The sequence below is a fragment of the Hermetia illucens genome, chromosome 4, assembly GCF_905115235.1.
Source record: "Hermetia illucens chromosome 4, iHerIll2.2.curated.20191125, whole genome shotgun sequence".
In the NCBI taxonomy this organism is placed as follows: domain Eukaryota; kingdom Metazoa; phylum Arthropoda; class Insecta; order Diptera; family Stratiomyidae; genus Hermetia; species Hermetia illucens.
The window spans coordinates 156,215,942-156,229,721 of NC_051852.1; positions in this window are offsets into that span (position 1 = coordinate 156,215,942).

Consider the following 13,780-nt stretch of genomic DNA (forward strand, 5'->3'; position numbering starts at 1 on the left):
CATCAAGTGTTATGAGGAGCACTATCCGTTGAAATCGACGCGGCTCGGCTCAATAAACTTCATCAACAAGCTCCATAACAGCAACCACTGTACCCTGCTCCCTGTTCTCAACCCGAATGGTAATAAGTCTCCGGCAGCACGGATCGTTTCAGTGAGTCTACTTCTGATGAAGACTTTCTCGACCGTGTCAAGCGTACATATCGTTCGGTATGCAGATGGGAGCTCCGGGTCTCCTTTTCCCTTGCTGATCAGCACGAGTCTGGCCACCTTCCAGCGACAAGGAAAAATATCCTCCTCCAAGCGAGCGTTGAACGCCCCAAGCAGAAAATCTGGCCGTTGGCGGAACATCAGTTTGTAAACTTCCGCCAGGATGCCATCAAGCTCTGGCGCCTTCTTGTTTTTCATGGTGAGAACCGCTTTTTCGAGCTCTCCCATTGTGAAAAGGGGGCAATCTTCGACGCTTTCCGCGCTATTGACATCATTCCGTACAGGATATCGGGGGAATAAGTCCCGTACAATGCGGTCCATCTGGTCGGTACTTAGTATGCAAGGCTTACCGCAGAGCTCCGAATTTCCGGGTAACAAGCTTATAGCCAAGTCCCCACAGGTCCTCATTTACCTCGTTGACCAGGTACGCAAGCCGCGAGTTTTGCTTTTATTTATCGCACTGCGAAGTCTCCTTTTGCTGATCTATATTGTGCCTTTAAGGTGCAGGCCTTCTCGTTGGGGTGTAAATGTTTTGTCAAACGGCGAAGTTTATGACACTCCCTCCGTAGGTCAGCAATTTCTGCCGTCCACCAGTACATACAAAACTTGTCGGGGCTGGGGCCCCTCCGGGGCATGGAAGTCTCACACACCGTCGATGTCAGGTTCATCGCTGAATTTACGATGGTGTTAGCTGTGACGTTACCACCCCCCGAAGCGCCATCCAACTCCAGGCGCTGCCTCCTCCAAGAGCTTCGATGAATTTCCCGATGCTCACCCTCGCGACGCGTCGGCTTTGTGCACGCCGGCAAATAGCATCAACCATTTCCAACGTGATGTACTAGTGATCGAGCAGTCTTCCAGGACTCGGCTGTGGTCCACCGATTGTGCCAGAGATTCCGATACAAAAGTGATGTCATGGATGCTTCCTTCACAACCTGGGCGCCGAAACGTTGGCGTGGATCTAGTATTTAAAACTAAGAGCACCATTGTCACCGCCATTTCAAAATCCGTTTCCCTCTGGAGTCTAGCTGGGGCACATTCAGGGGCCCCAGCATTAAAAACACCACCTACCAGGGTTTGCCCATCAGTGCCCAAAACGGCGTTCTTCAGAGCATTAAGCCAGCGCGGAAAATCTGGCATTGTTTTATACGGCGTCAGGTCAACGCTAAAAAACGTTATCCCACAACACCTAATTCAGAAAAACCCTTTCCCTCGCCCTTGGGCAAAAACACGAAGTCGAACTTTGTCCGGAACCCAGACGGCAGCGGTGCCTGATAAGTCGAGATACCACGGAGTAAGGCTCCTGTTCCAGTATTGCTAGCTGATTTGCATTAGATCAGCATTTGCCTCTGCAGCGAACTGCGCTGGCAACTGGTGAGCGGTTGCACTCCGGTGCATGTTAATTTGTAAAATGAGGATCATGCCATTCGCGCCCTAGACCTTTCCAGTTCCGCCCTAAAGACTGCACACGGTCCCCAGCCCGTAGTGTGTGCGATGCTCTCACCAGACACGCCACAATCCCTACAGAAAAGGCAACATTCGTATTCATTGCAGGTCTTCGCTTGGTGAGATACCTGCCGAATCCTCGGCATGTTGTCCTCCTTTCTAGTCCCTTTCAAATTGCTGTTGTGTGTCCATAGTCCAGACACCTGTAGCACTTAATGGGGACTATCCACATTCGTACCCTGCATACTACTACGCATATTGCTCGGGGACTTCCACCACGGCGAGTTTTTGGCCTCGAGCATTTACATAGGTAATACCTATCCACTGGCATTGGTTACCTCTCTCTTTATGGCTTCTTCTACTTCGACCTTTTCTGTGAGTCAGTCAAGTTCTCGGATTCCTAGAGATCACAGGCTCTAGGTTAGAAATAAGAGCTTTCTCGCCCAATATCACCTTCACCGCTTCGCAGAACGTACTCTTGCTAGTCGTCTTCGGGCCTGGTTCGACACCACCCCTCGTTTTCCGTATCGAAGTCACCTATGCTCTGTTGCCTTCGGTAGTGGATTTCACGCAAATGTTTTATCTTCCATCGGCTTAATAAGCAGAGCCGATGGTCTAGTCCTTCTTCGTTTCTTCGTCTTTTCTGCTACTGTCCTTTGGTTTGCGGCCTCCTTATCTTTGGACAGGCAAGTCCCTAGCGGCGTAGTAAGTTGTTTCCTTTTTCCTTCTTCGCCTTTTTTTTTGGTCCCTGGAAACTACTTTAATAAAGTCTCCTTCAAGCACGTCACCCTCTTTCCACTTTTTGCCCAGTGGGCTGTCTGCGGCCCGTTGGGTGCTAGCAGTGTTCTCAGCTGGAAGTGCGGCTGTTTCTGCTTTCTAAGCGTTTTCCGCTGCCCTCCACGTTCGAATGTAGAAAAAGATGCCGTCCAGTAGTTCCTCCAATTCCATCAGCCCGTTTTGCCCTTTTACTGTGACGATCCTTTGGAGGAGCTTTGTCAAACGTATACGCTTCACCGCTGCCGCTTATTTCCTGATGAGCCTTCCCTCTTCTATATCACTTCTATTCGGTTCGTGACCCAATCTGCCTACTCAGTACTAGTGATTCTGACTGGCTTTTTTTTCGGAACAGGGGCACCACACGATATTGGAGTTGCGTCCCCGCATTGTCAGTCGCGCCACTTGGTAAGGATTTCTCTTTATTTGGGCATCCCAGTGTCACATCGGGTATGTCAGCACGTGCTGCTCTCTCGTCCGACACTCTCCAATTCCTGACCAGCCCGTTCAGAGTACTTCCTACAGTCTAGGACCTCCTGTTTAGCGCTAGTTACAAATGTTGTAGTGTTCCCTAAGTTATATACTTCTAACGTATTGCTAAGAATAAATTCAAGAAGGTACTCATCTGTTCTTCCAATGAGACTTTGATAGCCACAAGCTCCCCGGTTAGGAATTCCGAAAGACTTATATATTTTAATTACGTTTAAGAATTATGCAAGCTCACGATTTTTCACATGAGGAGCCCCTAATTACCTGCATGCTTCCTTACAGACCGCGAATCTTGCCCCGTACACCCAGGGCTTCTGAGCCATTGATATTCCAATGTTCTTCTTGGAATTCGTTCTTGCAATTATCGCAGATGCAGCTTTTCATGGTGGAGGTTTATCTGGACCATCTTAGCGCTAGCCATTGGCTCCGTCATTTTTCACTGTCGGAGTATCGCTCTCCTCCTCCGACATGGCGCATTCCTTCGCGTCGCGGTTCACCCTGAGCCCTAGAATTCCTACGTCTTGGTCTTCCAGCTTCTGCTCTTCACTGGGCAGCAGGTCTACTTCCCTGGCTGATCCAGTCCTTTCTACTTCTATCGTTTTCGAGACTTCTTCGGGGGCCTCGGTATGTTTTTCACCCGGTGTCTCCTTCGAGGTGTCTTTCCTCGGCTTTTCCCTGTGCACGTGCACAGGTATGTTACCAAATCGATAGTTGAGATGGCAACTCCGACGTTTGGTTGCCTGCAGGGATCGGTCATTTACCCCGAGGAGCCCACCCTTCCCCTCCACATGCTTCCTGCTGAAGACTCTCCATAATCGCGTATGGAGGTATTCATTCTGAGCAATTATTAGGTCCATGAGATCTTCCGTCTCTATTGTTGCGGCTTTTGGGAGAGAAACTGTCACCATGTGTGCTTCTGGTATATCATGCCCAGCATATATTGACAATTCGGCTCCTTCGTAGCCTGGCAATTTAAGAACTATGGTCCCAAGCCACTCTGCAGTATCTTCCGTCGCGCAGTCCGCGAGTATATGACCTGGTCGAAAGCGTGTCACGATGAACACAAGTTCCGCAGTCCATTCCTTGGACATCTGCCTGACGACAAGGTCTTCGATAGTTTCCTGCTCCTCACGAGTGAGTCGAATGCGGTTATCCACACTAGCATAGCTAATGGCCCGCTTCCTGATTCCTGGTTTCAACCCTGCCTGCCCGGGTTTTCTCCCCTCTTCTTAAGGGCCTCTTCTGGTTTCAGGCCGTCGTTCAGGTAACGTAGGTATCAGTTAGCCCTGTGCCACTGAGAGCTATCTCCTGCTATCTATATCATTCAGATTCAATACCTATCGAAGTCTTGAGATTATATACTATATATGAAGGTGGAAATCAATATAAAGCTTACATTTATAATGTCTGAGCACATCCTATGAACGTTGCAAAATGAGCTCAAACCTATCAGAATGACGAAACAGAACACTAAATTAGTGGATGTTCTCGTTTCCAATTCCGCGCTCGCCTATAAACAATATTCAAATTGCCACTTTCGAGGCAAATCACTGGCAATCCGTGCATTTCATCGAATATTCCCTTCCTATACATGACAATACCACCTGCGAACCTCCCCTTATGAACAGTTATTTCCTGGGAAGATTCCAGATCCTCCTTCCTCCAGCTCCTAACGTGGTGTCGTGCTCGATCAATATAAGGTGAATAACGAACGATTCGATAATTTCATTTCAAATTCAATTTCTTCCCAATAACGACTGCTGGGAAAGTACCCAAAAGTGTTTACACTTCGCCGCCATGAATTATACAAACAAGGACTTCTACGCTCGAATCAGTCGGATTGGTATGTAAATTTGGAAATAGTCGGGAAATAAGCGAGGAAGCATAAAAATCATCTACGTATGTACTTGCAGAGGATTTAAATTTTTTCGTGAGGCGGGAAGCGGAACTGCATCTGGCACGGAAAAACCCCGGCACGAGGGATAAACAATGCAGCGTGAGCGGAATTGCAAACAAGTACGAAGTCATTCGTTGCTGATTGTGGTCCAATGTAAACTTTCAATACGTTCCCTCATTCAAGCGGATGTAACCAGATGTCAGTGGCAGAGTTCAGTAGAGTGGACCAAATCACTTCAGCATCACTGAATCTACGTGAAAGCTCCGCGGCTCACCGCAATGCAGGAAGTACAGCGAAAGTTTCGAAATCGAACAATACAACCGGAAACAGTTCGGAAAATTCATACGTTATTGTCGGTGAGCTTTGAATAACGAGCAAATGAAAATAATACTCCAATTGTGGATAATTTTTAAATTCTCTCTTCAATTCAGCCGTAACGGAGGGTCGAGGTCACGCTGAGGGAGAAATAGGTCTGGCTGCGATGAATGTCAATAGTCCTTCGTTGATCCTTTCCCAGATTAGCGATGCATTTTCGTATCATGATGTTCTGCTCAAATTACAAATTTTTAATCCGTCAGAGGTCAGTATTCCATTTAAATTGTACTCTTAATTTCGTAAGAACATATAAAATCTAGTCGGACGTAATACGGAAAGGGATTTAACTATATTGCAAGAAAAAATGAGTGAATAGATTGGGTTGGATGTCGTTAGTCCTTAGATAACGAGATGCAGACAAAAAATGTTGACTTGAAAATTATTCCTGGTTTTGGATTCCGGCGTTCTTAATCTGCACCCACTACAACATGACCATGACCAAACAATTACCACCACCGTTGCGAAAGACTCACTGTGATTTACCCTATCAAATCATAAATGAGGAGAAATTTTGGAACCAGCGTAACATTCTGGATACATTCTGAAAGGTCTATTCCCGAAGAGGCATCATGTTCTACGAAAGGATCCCCAAGACAAATTTCTTTTTTTCTCATTGGAAGGGTTTTTTTTGGGAGTAGGATAGGTGAATGCGTTGACGCACAGAGCTCTCGCAACAGTGCACTGTCGCACTACCAACTAAACCGAATCGTTTGCCACATTATTTCGGGCTAGCCCTCCCGCTCTCCTGGCTTTGGGAGCCTTCAAGTCAGGGAATCTCTTTCACCAACGGGAGAGGGGGGGGGGGGGGAGAAGGGAGTTGTTAGTTCAGGGAACCCCTTACCATCCGATCCCTTCGCCGGTCGAGTTCGAAAATCTCCTTCGCAATAAGAAGAGCCCGAACATACTAGGCAACACGATTCCAGCTGCCATCGGTCTTCAGCATCTCTCTGACAATATTGTCTGGATAGAGCTCCCCTGTGTCTGCAAAAGATGCTGACGAAAGCCGCCCCTTTTCTCGCAAGAAAAAAAGGTATGTTCAGCGTCGTGCGCCACTTCATTGCAAAACACACAATCAGGAGATTGCACCTTCCCAATCCTGGGCCTGCTCTGGCTTTTCTTCAGTGTCGAAAAAATCTTTCGCCTCATTGGAAGATGGAAAGGTTCAAAATCTACCACTGGCTCCCGCCATATGGTTATACATATGTAGAAGACTTTTTCATTCCCGTACAATGTTCAAATCACCCGTCTGGATTCCTCGGAGGCTGTAGCTAGAAGGGAAGGACCGTTCGCCCTGAGCCTCATGCAAAACCGCTAGATATATCGCGGTGGTTCAGTGCGTCTGCGGATGGTGTGCTCGATGCAATGTACTGCCGGCAATTACATCACTCCGCCCCCAGCTGAAACCACGCGGGTCCAGCGAAGGAACCCGGGACGCGATTCCGCTAATGTGGTTACATATGGTGGATGGAGCGAGCATATTCTCTGGGGGTGTCGACCAATGGCATCGTATGTCGGGAAGGTGGAGTCAGTCACAGTTTCGAAACAGCGTCCCTGAACAGACGCAGCATGCTGACGGCGCTTGATCCTGCTGTGGTATCCAGTACAGGGTCGGCAGGGAGCCGCAGTTTCGCTCCGCATTCGATCTCATCGGGGCTCGTCACGTACTCCTCTCGGCGGGTTGTGAGAAGTCCAAGGTGGACGAAAGACAAAGATTGCAACCGCGGCGGATCATTTCACCTCCAACTTCCTGCCGATGTTCCGGCACCCCATTAGACTGCGAGTGGCATGCAGTGGTCCTAACTCCAAGAAAATGGTAGACTCAAACTGCATTCCCTATTCCGTGAGGATTATACCGACACGAGGGATCCATTCTCGACAGACGATTAGAGGTATTGCTACTTGTTGATGGACAGTCAGACTTAGTTTCCAGTAACTAACCGGCTCGTCGTCCTGATGCCTGGGTGCGCAAGATCGCGTACTGCATGGAATACTTCCTTGCGAAATTCAGCTGGAATAAATGGCATGGGTCCCCCTTCCGAGGTCTTGCAAAATAAGTAACAATTTGAGTCAAAAATAAAAAAATTTTCGAACTTATATTTGCAGCATATCCTTAAGCTCTGGAGCTCGTCAACCGTCTTTTCCAGAAACTTGGTGGATGTCGAATGTGAACTAGCTGATCAAACTCAGTTGCTGTAGCTGGTGAAGAGACGCTTTGCCGGGCTTTTGTTTAAGCACGAAAGTAAGAGCTTGTGGTCCGTGAACCACCTGCTTTCAAGAGAGAAACGGAAGTAGAGAGATACGCTGCGAGTAGCTTACGAGCGTTGAGCTGGGTCTATTTGTCTATTTGTTAAGAAAACAAGCTCAACGGTTTTCAGGGAAGGTTCACCCGTTGGTGAAGACTGGCGCCTACTGCTGTGCCAGAGGCATAGACGATCACGACTAGGGGTACATCAAGTCAATGAAATCCCAGAAGTTCAATATATACCAGCTGTTGACATTTACAAATACCCAAACACCCTCTGTAGACCGAGCGTCTTCGCCAGAATCTTTAGTTTTGGGCCCAGAGAAGTAAGCGGATCGGTTGATGGTGAGCGGCTCTTGGCAGGAAATGACGATAGGACATCCCCAAAAACCTATGCAGGTGCCTTCACGATTTAAGGGAGTGGGAAGCTTGAAATTACTTGTACCTTGTCTGGGTCTGGTTGGATTCCATCAGGGATAATAGATTGGCCGAGAAATTTCGTCTGTTTTTTAGAAACTTGCACTGATCATCGTTAAGGAGAAGTCTGGCCTAAAGGAACGTTGAAAAATGCACTCGAGGTTGTCCAAGTCCCCAGAATATGAGAAAACGCCCGTGTAGGATTCGCACCCACTAAAAACCACCTAACCCCAGCCCCGCGGGACCACCATTTAGGTATTACTTCGCGGGGTAGGTTTGCTCTTAGGTTCTCGCCCTTCTCCTACTTGCGACTTTCCTCCTTCTTTGCTCCTTCAGCAACCCCCCCCCCTCCCCCTGTAATTTCACGATCGCGGAGCAGCCAGTTCTCCTCGGACCTCAGCATCTCCGCAACTAAGTTCTCTATTCAAATCTTGGACACCGCAACATCACATGCTCTGGATCCTCCGGTATGTCGTCGCGTCTGGGACAATTCAAAGAATCATCCAACCCAAAACGGTGCTGATACTTCCTGTAGGAACCACCGTGTCCCGTGAGGAACAGGGTAATGTGATTGTTTGGTCTCGTAATGTTTCCGCTCAAGCCATACCCAAATGCTGGGAATAAGCCTGTGCGTCCAACGACCCTTCGTAGACTCGTCCCATTTGCGTTGCGAGATATCATACGATTCTGACCTAGCCGCATTTCTACGATATGTGTGGCCCTCCATACGTCTTACGTAGTACAGAACATTCATTTCCTTAGATAAAATGTCAACAGGGATCATGCTTGCCACCACCAATACTGCCTCGTCGGATGTGGAACTGCACAACCTCAAAGCCATGAGCCGGTTGCAAGCGCCTCTGCCCACACAGGTGACGAATGAAGCAGGATGGAACGCACTACTCCGGCTAGCACCAAAAGTGTTTCGGCCCACCAGTAGTAGGCAACATTTTTGCAAGTGCCGTGGTGGCACTGGGTGCCTTTTGGCATGCATATTCTAGGTGTTCCCTGAAGCTCAAATTTGTCAATTGTCACCCCCAGGTATTTGATAGCCGGCTTTGATACAACCGTATATTCACTGATTTCCACTTCCACCGTGTTATTTTTCCTGCGGTTCGTTAATAAAACCGCTTCCGTTTTTGCGTCCGCTCTTTCTAGCCAGGACTTTACCGCTCTCATTGTTTCACCTCCACATCTTCTGGGTGTTTTGATGCAACAACCACAGCTGGGTCATCAGCAAATCCGACTATCCTAGTTCCCTCTGGGACGGGACACTATACATGATATTTCACAACAGGGGACCAAGTACCGATCCTTGTGATACCCCAGCTGTGACATGTACTCTTTGGGGCCCTCATCCGTCCCGTACCAGGGAGTCCTATCTGAGATGTAGTTTTTCACCAAATTCGCTAAGCATCCGAGGACACCTATCTCAGCCAACGCCCCTTTAATTCTGTTCCAGTTGGCCGAGTTGAATGCGTTTTTAACATCCAGTGCCAACACGGTACAGCAACCGCCAGAAATCAGTGCACATTTTGCCAGGTTTACCACCACGCTAATTGTGTAGCGGGCACGCCGGAAACCAAACTGGCGTTCCGACAAACCATTGCGGGCTTCGACGATGGGTAGGAATCTATTGTAGATAACTCTCTCCATCACCTTCCCCATTGCATCTAGCAAGCAGATAAGACGATACCATGCTGGGTTTCCGGGTGACTTGCAAGGTTTCGGAAGCAAGACTAACTTTTGCTTTTTCCACTGGACAGGGAATATTCCTTCTTTAAGGAATGCCTCGAAGATGTTGGCGAAAAGGTCGGGTCTAGTCTTCACTGCCAGTTTTAAAGCTCGGTTGGGGATATGCCCTCATTTAGTTGGACAACCATTTCTCTTCCTCTAATTTCGTAGTGAGGGAACAGAATGGTAGCAATTTGTTTCAGAAGGCGCGGACAGGTCACCTGGGGTGATCTCCGCAGCCTTTTCATTACCAGTATGTAGGCCTTGCCCCAATGGTTTATGTTGGCATGGTTACACAGCTGTTTGAAGCAGTTTTTTTTCCTCCTCCGAATGGTTTCTTTTAGGCCACGCAGTTGCCTCTGTACCTCCTTTCTTGTATCGCCACCGGGCTTTCCTCTGAGTCTCTCGTAAAGCCTCCTTGCTCGAAAACATGCGGCTAGTAAACTTTCAATTTCGTTGTTCCACCAGTAGTTGGGTTGCCTACTGGGGAGCACTCGTTCTCTGGGCATAGTAGCATTGCATGCTTCCGTAACCCATCGGGTGAATTGGGTGGCTTTATCTCTAGTCACACCATTTAGGGACATATCAGATTTGAGTTCCACCGGAAACATGTCCCCATCAAAAGCTTTCGCCGTCCAGCCGAACATACCACCCGGCATTCTGCGAAAACTCTTTTTCGAGCCCGATCCGCCCTTGATTTCCATGCAGATTGCAGTGTATATCGATTAAACCTATGAAGGATATCAAAACCGTTGATAAAATTCAGCTAAATAGACTGCGATGGACGGGTGACCTCAACCATACCCGGAAAATCTATGGGGTCAATGTCTGATTAGGATGAACACACTTTACATGACGACATATTTGAACAACATTAATGCAAAAATGAAAACAAAAATTTTGTTGTAATCATTCCATTTCAGTAAATCCTTTCTAAAATTTCACAGTTGATAATGCCGCTCACCGTCTACAATGCTGGCTCTAAACTCCTAGACGAAATCAAAACTCACTTTCCTAGTGTGATCATAACACCGGTTCCCCGTCGACATTTCACAAGCAATGGAATAAAGGATCTTTTAAATTCATTAGCAACCTCCAGTTGCAAAGATGTTCTGGCAGTTATAGAGAAAAAGTGAGAATTTCCTTTTCGTTTTAATCAAACCATATTGGAATGATAACTAAGAAATGATCCCCTCCCTAGGTTTTATGCTCTATCCGCGGCCACTGGTTTACTGGCCTACGTTAAAAATATACTCCTTTTGAACTTCTTGTCGAATAGCTTGAAGATTCAATATCAAAGTCGCACGTCAAGGATGTTCATTGGTAAACGTTTCATGTTTTTCTACGGCACCCGGGTTTGAAGTAGACTGAACCTCAGGAGTCTGTATTAACAACTTCCTCCATTTCAGACTTTGAATCTTACCACCGCTTGGAACTTCTATACTCCCTGGCTGAAACGAAGGAAAAACGCTGTTCCTTATATGGCTTCCTTAATAATACCGTGACCTCTGTTGGTTCCCGGTGCTTAAGGGCATCTATTCTGGAGCCGTTTTGCAAACCACAACAAATCTACGATACACAGAACTGCATAAGGGAACTCCTTGATGACCAGGATCTGCTCTTTGCAACTCATGTGAAAGCTTGACCATATATGAGCAGAACATTAAACTAATTATCTTTTGCAGGAGGCTCTTAAAAGATTTTCTTGCTGTGACCAACTGGTTAAACTTTGTATTTTGCCGCCGGAGGTGAGAATCGAAACATTTCTAAAATGTCAAAAAACGGAGGAGTTTTCCTTCGTCAATTGCATGAAATTTTATCGGAAGTATATTTTGAAAACATTTAAAAGATACTCATACTTTCCTTTACAATCTTATTATTGCTAAATTAAAGTCCAGTCTGTGTAGCTTATTCCCATTTAATAACCCATTCGTTCCCTTTTCTAGGACAACAAAATCAAATCCATTGAAACAATGCTCAACCAGGTCCTGCTTCTCAAATCAACCCTCGAAAACTTACCCCATTTACGCGATGTCCTCAATTGCTACAAAAGTGAAATATTCGTCAACATATCAAATGTAATTTAAAATATTCAAATACACATCATTGCACTATTCTAAACTCTTCAATTTCCCTCCCTTAGATTCTAAAGGATCCTCGTTTCGACCAAATGTTAACCGAAATTAAGAAAGTTATTCAACCTGAAGTGCAGAGCATCAAAGCTACCACACAGTGCTTCCAACGAATTTATGCAATTAAGTCTGGAATCTGTGAATATTTAGATTTCATGCGAACTATCTATTCGAATTTAATAGAAGTTATGAGAGGTATGTTATGTCTGGAATTCACTTGAACCGAAAAAGGAGTACGTCATCCTGGTCTAATTTTTAAGGTACTGTAAGTGACCTAGCCGTCAAACTTGGTCTACCTCTACGCATGATATATGCCGTTTCCAAGGGGTTTCATATGCAGCTAACATTTTCGAGCAAAAATCCAAGAATTTCTATACCATCAGGATTGGATATCGTAAGGATTTTCGTACTGAACAACGGCATCAATGGGCTAACGATATATGGTTTTTCAGATTTATCAGCGCGGGAACAACTATTATTTAACAAATCCCGATTTATATAAACTCAACGTGCGAGTTTCAGACGTTATTGATGAGCTGCACTTAGCTAGTTACAGGTATCTTTCCAAATTTTAATGTTTATTTATGTAACCAAAGATATTTTTACTTGAACATTGAATTAAAATTTGATATGTCTACTAGACCGCCCTCATGGTAAGACATGGACTCTAATTAACAAATGTCATAATCTCTAGTGAAAAACAAGTCATAATCCACCACTCCTATAGAGAAATTACATCCAGCTATGCTTTGGATTCAACTTTTTGAGCTTATGTATATTCACTGCAATAGAGTACATGCTGCCAATTAGATCCCCCATCATGATCACATTATTACGTTTGGCAAACCTCTCCTGGTCTGTGCGCTGTTCCACATAGAAAGCATCCCTTTCTTTTGTTACGAAACTCGTCGTTGGTGCATTTAAGTCTACTAGTGTGATGCCCCTGAACCAGAATCCCACAATCTTATTGTCAAATTCCTAGGTCATAAAGGGGCGCTATCCTTGATTTGTCAGTATCATTTTGGCACTATTCATCTCTATCATCACAATGCTTACCCCGTGTAACACAATACAAAACCCCAGAGCATCAGTTGAGAGAGGAGTACTCTCCAGGGCCCTGTATATTACAAGGTCATTTCGACTATATAGACACTTCCCTACTCCTTTCTTCAACTAGGTTACGACACTTAGAGGAGTTAGCTACGATATTAAAAACCGGTACACTCCCACTATCGATAATTAAAATATTTTCGACTGGAGAATTTCGATTCATCATTCACAGGCCTACTGAACCTAAATGCTGAATCTATTAGTTAACGCACTTGAGAGCGTCCTGGGGGTTCCAAGCAACAACCCCCCCCCCCCCTTCCCTCTCCCCAAATTAAATGTTATAACAATGTCATCAGAAGAGGGGAAAATACACAAGTTTCTTTTGGTTGGGTGACCTACCATGAATAATGGGTATAACAGAGTACTGACTTATAATACAGCCTTAGTTTTAAATTTATTCATATGGAGGCGACAATCGAATACGTAACAGAAGCGGGAAAACCAGGATAGCTTTTGAGGTACCTAACAGAAGTCGGAAAACCAGGGTAACTGGCTGGCCCACAGGAGCCATTCCTGCCGGCTTTGATAGGGAACGACACTGGAAAATATCAGTCAACTATGCCCGCGGGTAACTGAAGCATGTGGCTCTACAATGCCTCAACGGCCTTTCTACGACGGCACTAAACCAAATTACTGCTGGAACTAGGAAACCTTGCTGTTGAAATCATTGTGTCCGCGAGCGAAGAGACTTTGCCAAAAGTCTAGGAAGAAACTAAAACATTGGCTGATGGGGAAAAAATACAAGATTCTTAAGAAGGCGACACGAGAAAGTAAACCGAGCTGATACAGGCAGCTATCGCTTGAACCAAGTACGAACCTCTGGGGCACTGCCTGTAATGAACAATAGCATATTTGTGGTCAAAAATCACTCTAAGTTACGTGGCTGCTGCTTTTGTTAAAAATATATGTAACTGCTTCCCCAAAATAGGCAGCAAATGATCCTCAGCCAGCGGTACA